Source organism: Podarcis liolepis, assembly GCF_965112155.1.
Source record: "Podarcis liolepis genome assembly, chromosome: 6".
Classification (NCBI taxonomy): Eukaryota; Metazoa; Chordata; class Lepidosauria; order Squamata; family Lacertidae; genus Podarcis; species Podarcis liolepis.
The window spans coordinates 23,902,438-23,907,907 of NC_139559.1; the positions used below are offsets into that span (position 1 = coordinate 23,902,438).

Genomic DNA, 5,470 nt, shown 5'->3' on the forward strand with positions numbered 1-5,470 from the left:
TCAAATGGAACAAGTTTTTGCTGCTTTTGTCAGAGAACTCTTTTCCAAGGAAGAGGCTTTCTGCGTGCAAAAGGGTATCTTTGGACCCAAGGCATTATACACACACCCTCTCCTTCTGGAAGAGGGAACAAACCAAGGTGAGCAGCAATCATAATACTGCACTGTATTTCTAAAGCAGCATTATGGCAACTGTCTGTTTTAGTTCTCTCTCTCTCAATCTGTCTCTTTTGTGGTTATCTGCCAATCTCTGCTCTATTCATGTCACACAAAGAGAAAATCACAACCACAGACTTGTGTTACATTTCCCATCCTTGCTTTACATAAAACAGGATATGTTCCTGATATTACCACATAGCACTGTGATTCAGGAGCTCTGCAAATGCACAGGCAGCAGAGAATGTCTTTAGCAAACCAAGCAACTATTACCTGCCAGAGTTAAACAGATTCTATGCTGGTTTACCGATGTACAGATACTTACAGCTCATTCTTCATAGCCTGATAACTTTCTGAACTCCACAATGACATATTATTACCTTTTCATCAGCCACTTGCCCTCCTAATTTGTTCAGTCCTACAATGGAGTAATAACTTCCTTCCAGATCAGTAAAGGGACGCTCCAAGGAAGCTCGTAGCCTCTGAAGATCATGTTTTGTGAGATAATGGCTAGGAGTCAGAGCCTGTAAGCTGGCCACAAATATTAAGGCCAAAATGAAAATGGTGAGATAACCTGGAAATAAAGAAAAAAGAGGTAGGAACCTTAATAGGTGTTTCATTAATGTCTCCCTTGAGAATATAGCCTTCTGAATAGCTTTCTTTACTGAAGCTGGTGATTATGCCATCTACCTAGCTATATTCAGACACCTTAGATAGAAGGCCCCACCACATGGCCACCAAACTGTGCAATCAACAAAACAATTTGATGCACATATCATGATTGCGCCTTACATTCCTTTTTATCAACCTTGACCTTTTTAATGTATAAGGGTTTATGTGTTCTCTAAAACTGTATGATATTTGTGTATGTGTACATGTAATGACAGTTTCATCTTGCCATTGTTTTCTACCAGTCTGTGGCGAGGGAGGTTAAGAGAAGCAAGGTCCCTTGCTCAGCTGACCAAAATGTCAGTGCCACCACACTAAAGCCACCCAGATGCAGTGCAGCTATAATGTGGCATCTGTAATAAAAGCGCCAGTTCATCTGCTTGAAGCTGTTGCGAAATGGGTGAGGGCGATCCGGTAAGGCAAACTGCCCCCAAGTTGTAAAGGGCTTCATATACCCATAGTTAACACCTTGGGCTCGGCCATGTGGCAGATGGGCCACCAGTGTAGACCTCCGAGAGCATGCATTCTATGCTGCAGCACAGAAATTATCCAGGATTGGGGGAGAGGAGAGAGAGCCCTTTGGTTGCATTTCAACGCGAGCCGGCTGCTTCCCTGCAAGGCTCCTTTCGTCTTCGACAGGCAGAAATCCGGCAGGGGAATATCTTATTTCCTACCACCCAACTTCACCGGCTGCATTTCTACCTGCTTATAGGAAGGCAAGGGAGCGCTGCAGTCTCCTCACCGGCCTTGCCCACCCCCGTGTGTGTATTGGGGACAATGAGAGGGTCGCAAGCCTAACGGCAAAGCGCCATAGCGGCCCTTGCGACCGTGCCAAGGCCCCTCCGGAGGCCTCCCTGAGGAGAACCCTGCGCCCCTCGGTGTCCAGCCCCTCCGCAAGCGCGAAGAGAAGCCGCCCTTTCGACAGGGCCACAGCCCCTTCCCCACGCCGACGCCGCCACCTCAGCGCCGCTCCTTACCCGGGACCGCCATTATTCCGCCGCCACCTTCCGCACGCCAAGGTCCAAGGAGAGACCCACTTCCGCCCGGAGCTGCGGAACGTACCATTTATCACGACAGCCGTTCACGGAGCACCCCGGCGTCCGATTACCTCGCTCCTTTCGCGCCTAGGAAGCGGTACGGCAAATCACGGAGATTCGAACTTCGGGGGAAATAAGTGGAGCGAAAGCTCAGCTGCTTTCCTCTCCTTCTTTCTCTCACCCCCCTTCCCATTCCGTTCATGGTACGCCCCCGGCTACATTGCTTCCAACGAAAGGGAGGAGCGGCTGGGAGGATGTGTACTCCGCTGATTGGCTGAGGGTTCCGTCGTTCACATCGGAGGAGGCAGATTCAAAGAGAGCAGGAGGGAGGCTTTGGAACGGCATGAGCTGGAGGGGCGTGGTTCGGGTGTAGGGGGGCGGGGCGGAGAAAGAGAGCGCGGTGGGGGGACGACGACAGGAGAGCGGGTGGATGTCCTGTTTTCCCGTCCCCGAAAGTTGGACGGTATGTAAATATATGTAATGGAGGCAACAGGCGAGCCTCACTGGAGAGAGCATTCCACAAGCAAGGAGCCATTGCAGAAAAGGCATGTGCTCGTGTTGCCACCTCCCCCCGGGCTTCTCCTACAAGGAATAATCAGCATTAGTGCAAGATTATTTCTGCACGTGTAGGTATCTATGAGCTCCAAGGCTCCTCCTGTTTGGCTGTGTACACACAACATATTTAAAGCGCATGACTCCCTCCCCAAAAAGAACAATGAGAACCGTAGTTTGCTAAAGGTGTTGGGAATTGTAGCTCTGCGAGGGGGGTCAACTACAGTTCCCAGGACTTCGGGGTGGGGTGGGGGGCAGCCATGTTTGCAATGGACTTGAAATGTCTGAATGAACACAAATGCATAAACAAAACAAGGCCAAAAAAAAAAAAAAGCTTTTGACTTGATTTTCTTTTTAAAGGCTTTCAGCTTACTTGGAACTGGGAATTCAAACTGAAATTCTGGACCGAGCCGCTGATTGCTTTAATTCCATCCGATGCAATTTCTTAGCCTTAGTTTCACTCCCCACCACAGGGGGTTGTTAAGCCTGGAACATCATGTTAGATCATCAGCCGGAATTCCAGAATTCCTTGGAGTTACTGCATTTGTCAGTCAGTTACTGTTAGCCAAACGTTCACTGCTTGCACTTGTATCCAGTTACAATTTTTTAAAGAGTTCTTTTCTTTATTTTTAAAACCAAAGCAATAATATTGTTTGTGGCCTGTGTAACAGATTTATATGTGCCTGGGCTAGGAAAAAAATACCACACAGGCTGTGCGCCTTGGGGTGGGGTGGGGTGAGTTTCCTGTAACGCCAACAAACTGGGGGACGTTTTCAGGACACCTGTTATTAACATCCTAACTTTATGTAAATATTCGGTGACTAATGGCAAAACTTTCTGGTTCATTCATGATATAACATTCCTCAAGACAGCCGTAGAATCTGCTTTCCAACGTTTAATGCTCTGTAGATGGAAAGGCCAATTTCCCCCTAAAATATGGAAGAAACAGCTGAATGTGATATACAGAAGGAAGGAAACTTTGGGCGCAGATTTCTGAGGCAGACAAAATCTGCTTGGTTTCCAGAAGATTCTGAAAGGTAGCAAGAACGCCTCCATTTTTAGCCAACTATGCCTAAAAACTGTGTCTTGAGACCCCAGAGTGCAGCTCTGGGGGTGAAGTCAAACCGCTGCGTTAGCTACTGAAGTGGCAGACATGGGGCGCAAGGCTGGTAAGTGAGCATGGAGGTCCTGGGCTGCCTAGATGACAAGACCCCCTTCTCGGCCTTGCTGATGTGGTCCAAAGGAAAGCAGAGCAATATGTTTGGCACCAGCCTGGCTGCAGGAGTTGCCAGAAGGAGGCATACAAGGCGCCATCCAACTGTCTTAGGGACTCTACTTCAGATTTGTGTAGGGCTTACCCCTTAGCCTTTCCTTCTCCAAAAGATATCCCACAAGGCAGCAGGGGTTTGGGATCAGAGTTTCCCTTCTCTTAGATGGGATATCTTCCCAGGTAGATGAGGCCCACCTGTCCCTCACTTCCCTCTAAAGCAAGGGTCAGCAACCTTTTTCAGCCGACCATCCCTCAGACCATGTGGGCCAGACTATATTTTGAAAAAAATAATGAACAAATTCCTATGCCCCACAAATAACCCAGAGATGCATTATAAATAAAAGGACACATTCTACTCATGTAAAAACACGCAGATTCCTGGACTGTCCACGGGCCGGATTGAGATGGCGATTGGGCCGCATCCAGCCCCCGGGCCTTAGGTTGCCTCCCCCTGCTCTAAAGCACATGCAGAAATTGCCTTCTTGACCGTTGGACCCACTGTTGGTCTTGTCTGCTCAATCTTTCAGAGCCTGTCCTTGCCTGCAGGAGAACTGTCTCGCTCACTTAGGGTTTTAAACCCATTGGCTTCCCTCAGTCTGATAAATTCAGCAACCTCCTCTAGTAGATTCTAAGAATCTAACCCCCAACTGGGCACAGGATCCCAAGAATTGGAGGGGGCTCAGGGCACCATCCAGATTGACACCCCACCAACCCACAACAGTATAGATGTAAAAAATAAATATGTATTATATTTCTTCTGTTCAGCTTTTTCTGAGTTACTGTAGTTAGGCTAGCAGTCTTAGATTTTTAGTTCAGCACATTTCGACATCTTAGGATACGTAGCAATTCTTACAGCTACAATCCTATGCATTCACTCAGATGTTTACTCCACTATGCTTACTCCATAGCAATTATGTTTAGGATTGCAGCTTTAAAAATGGATAATTTTATTATATATAATAACTATTTAAGACATTCCAGCGATGAACAAAGTTTTGAAATTCTCATCTGCCCTGCCAAACTTTAAACACTCCGGCCCCACAAATCAGCAGGGGAATGAAATTCTTGATCTGTCCTGGAGAGGGTGCTGCAATTACATGCTCCTTGTTTCACCTGCAACAATTTAAAAGAAGAGGAAAGTTCCAGCTCCATAAATATGTTTAGAAGGGCTGCTACCACAGCAGCCATCTACAACGAATACAGGTCACACTCGGCATGTTTTCTTATCTGCAAAATAAATAAAAAACTTGGAATTGGTTTTAGAGTATGCAAATAATGCAATCCCTTCAAAAAAGGGGGGAGGGGAGGGCAAAGAGGAACACCAGGAAAGGATTTTGTGACATCTTTTTTTTAGGAAGATCTTAGCAGTGGAAGGGACCCTGAGCATCATCTAGTCCAGCCCCCTGCAATGCAGGAATGGGGATTGAACCTGCAACCTTGGCATTATCAGCACCCTCGGGGTTCTAGTGAAAAACAAAATTGATCCTCAGTACTGAAGTTTGCTGATAATATACAAACATGGTACAGTCTGAGAAGAAAAAAAATTGTCACCCTCTAACACACATACACTTATCAGTTACTGAAACCCAAATGCCAAAAGAGTGAGTACCATGCAAACATGCTTCCTTTCCTGGCCTTAAAAAGCCAGGAGATGCAGCACATGTGTGTATGGTGCTGCTGTTTTTCTCTTCCCGCAGGTTGAAAAGAAAGTTGTAGGACGTTCCAGCAGTCTGTCGTGGATTTACAGAATCAAGAACTGCAAGGCCCTAGCCCAGGGGGAGGCAAACTA

The 5,470-nt window shown here is 46.9% G+C and overlaps 1 pseudogene across 1 annotated transcript in view; it reads right to left on the bottom strand.

The window, feature by feature from the left end:
• Positions 1-492, bottom strand: part of LOC310709778 — a 2,729-nt pseudogene extending 2,237 nt beyond the window's left edge. The window contains exon 1 of the transcript in view: positions 479-492. The product of the transcript in view is annotated as an uncharacterized misc_RNA (transcript). The remainder of the gene's footprint in view (positions 1-478) is intronic.
• Between the last annotated feature and the right edge of the window lie 4,978 nt (positions 493-5,470).